Genomic DNA, 2,637 nt, shown 5'->3' with positions numbered 1-2,637 from the left:
GTTACACTTCTATTTTTCCAAGTCATAATCTTGTTCATAAACATTTGGCAATGATTTCTTAAGAGCCGAATGTTTAGAGTGTTGATCTTAGGTAGTTTTTATAAAAATGACCATGCATGTTGTTTTTGAAAGTCTTGCTCTTGAAAAATGTTATTTTATCATGTTTAAACTCTTGCATGCCTTTTTTCCTTCAAGATACATTAAGTTAGCATTTGCATGTTGGTTTCTAAGTGGTTTTCGGAGTAAGAGACTATACTTGTTGATTTTGTGCTTTGGTACTAGACTTGTATGAGATGCATGCTATGCTCTTTGTTATAAAAATGCTAGATGAAGTATTCCACGATGATAAGTGATTATATTCAGTAGATATCAAGTGATTATTTAGGATATATGGTTCAAATTTTTGCTTAAAAACTCGAAGATGTGATATTGCCAATATAGTGGTTCTTTTAACCTCTTGATAATTGATTTTTGTGAGTTGCATGCAATGATTCCTTTGATAAAATGCTAGTTTAGGTTATATATGATGAAATGAGCTTAAGGTCAGTAGGTGTCATGAAGTTACTATTGAGTGACATTTATGACACTTTATTATGCTCTAATAAGCTTTGAATTGATGTATTTGTACTCAAGGTGTTATGTGTTTTAATGTGTTTTCTAGTGTTTTTGCATTTCAGGCACTATTCAGGTAATCAGGTGAATTAGCATTGTTTTGGTGCTAATATGGTGTCCAGGTGGTGTTGGAATAAAAGCTCGTGGAAAGTCGGCTCGAAGCAGCAAGATTTAAGAAGAAATTTGAGTTTTTCCCAGAAGGAAGGCGCGCCCGCACTGTGATAGCGCGCGGCCGCGCCAGGGTTCCAGAAATACAGCGCATCCGCACTTTGATAGCGCGCGGCTGCGCCGAGGCCGAATTTCAGAATCATGTTTCTACTACAATTCTAAAAGGAAAGGCTTCTAGATTGTTGAGGGCTGCTATATAAATAACTTTAGATCATTTTTAATGTATATCAAGTCAGAAACGGACCAGAGCGTAATGAGAAGACGACAAGAGACCTTTAGCACAATTCAACAAACGCGAAGACGATCTAGTTTATTCTTGTGAATCTTGTTTTGAGTTGTAATTTGGATGCTTGTTTCTTATTTTACTGAACCTATACTCTTGTTTGTACTTGGTTTTATTTATTCGTATAAAGAATACGTTTGCTATATCATATTTTCATCGGAACCCTGAGTCCGATTATGGGCTAATTTTAATCGTGGGGTTCTAGCGGATTTATTATGGATTTCTTTAGTTAAATTGTTTGATGCATTAGTATGTTGTGATTGTATGATATCCTAGTATTGGTTGTGCATATTCGTCTTACGAGCGTCGCGAACTTATAAGATATTGTGTTAATTCTTAATGAAGTGAACGTGAATTTAAGGATTTAGAACTTGCCATGCTAGCATAGGTTCATGTATTTGTTATGCATGATTCGTAGGTAATTTTAACCATCTTACTTGCCCTATGTAATCAAGATAGATAACTTGTGCTTAAACCGTTATGTTGTCAAATTCTATACACATATAGGGTCTCAATATAATTGGTGCTTATTCAGCTTCTATCTCTTTTATGGATGTCTGGTAGAATGGTACTCGTGCAACGAAAGTTGGCGTTTATCAGTAACATATTGTCTGATTAGTGTCATCACCATTGCATGCTAATGATAAGAATAATAAAGCTATTGAATGAAGTATTTAATGAAATTAGAATCCCAAGTTTGTCATATATATCAACTCAGTCAATCTTATTCTAGTAGTTATAATTGTTAGCATAATTTTTAGTTATAAACAATCTCAATTTGTTATAGTCTTAGCATTGGCTAATAACCATACATTGTTGCTTAGGTTCATAAGTTAGATAGTTAACCAATACAGTCTCTGTGGGAACGAACTAGAAAAGATTCTATACTACTAGCGAACTCGTATACTTGCATATATTATTAGCACGTGTTTAGTGACTAACAAGTTTTTGGCGCCGCTGCCGGGACTGTAGTGTTAATTGATAGTTTATGTACTTTCCATCAGTGGTCGTTAAAGTTCGCTGACTAGGACTCTTTTACTTTCATGGTTTACTTGTTGTGTTTCAGGTACTCGTTACAATGGGAGATCCAGCAGCACGAATGAAAGCCTTGATGGACTTTTCTCAACCCAAGATGAATGACATTCAATCTAGCATATTCAGACCAGCTATCCCAGCTAATACCTTTGAGATAAGCCTGGCATAATTTAATGGGTCCAGAATTCAATCCAGTTTGGGGGTTCTCCAACGGAAGATCCCAATATGCACATTAGGGATTTCATTGAGATCTGCGACACCTTCAAGTTCAACGATATTTCTGAAGATGTTGTGAAGCTGAGACTGTTTCCATTCTCTCTGAGGGACACGGCTAAGAGCTGGTTATACTCTCTACCAGCTAGTTCGATTACTACTTGGGAAGATCTTGTTCAAAAGTTTCTCACTAAATTCTTCCCTATGGCGAAGACAGCTGCAATCAGAAATGCTATTACTTAATTTTCGCAGCAATCAGAAGAATCTTTATATGAAGCTTGGGAGCGCTACAAGGAGATGCTTAGGAAATGTCCTCATCATGGAAT

The 2,637-nt window shown here is 36.0% G+C and overlaps 1 non-coding gene across 1 annotated transcript; it reads right to left on the bottom strand.

Annotated features, from left to right (window-relative positions):
• Positions 1 to 2,530: 2,530 nt before the first annotated feature.
• LOC141681979 (small nucleolar RNA R71) lies at positions 2,531 to 2,637 on the bottom strand. The gene has a single exon (XR_012559384.1). It is a non-coding gene; the product is annotated as a small nucleolar RNA R71 (small nucleolar RNA).

Source organism: Apium graveolens, chromosome 8 (assembly GCF_009905375.1).
Source record: "Apium graveolens cultivar Ventura chromosome 8, ASM990537v1, whole genome shotgun sequence".
Classification (NCBI taxonomy): domain Eukaryota; kingdom Viridiplantae; phylum Streptophyta; class Magnoliopsida; order Apiales; family Apiaceae; genus Apium; species Apium graveolens.
Note: the sequence above shows the minus strand (reverse complement) of the source record. Positions and strands in the feature narration are given on the sequence as shown.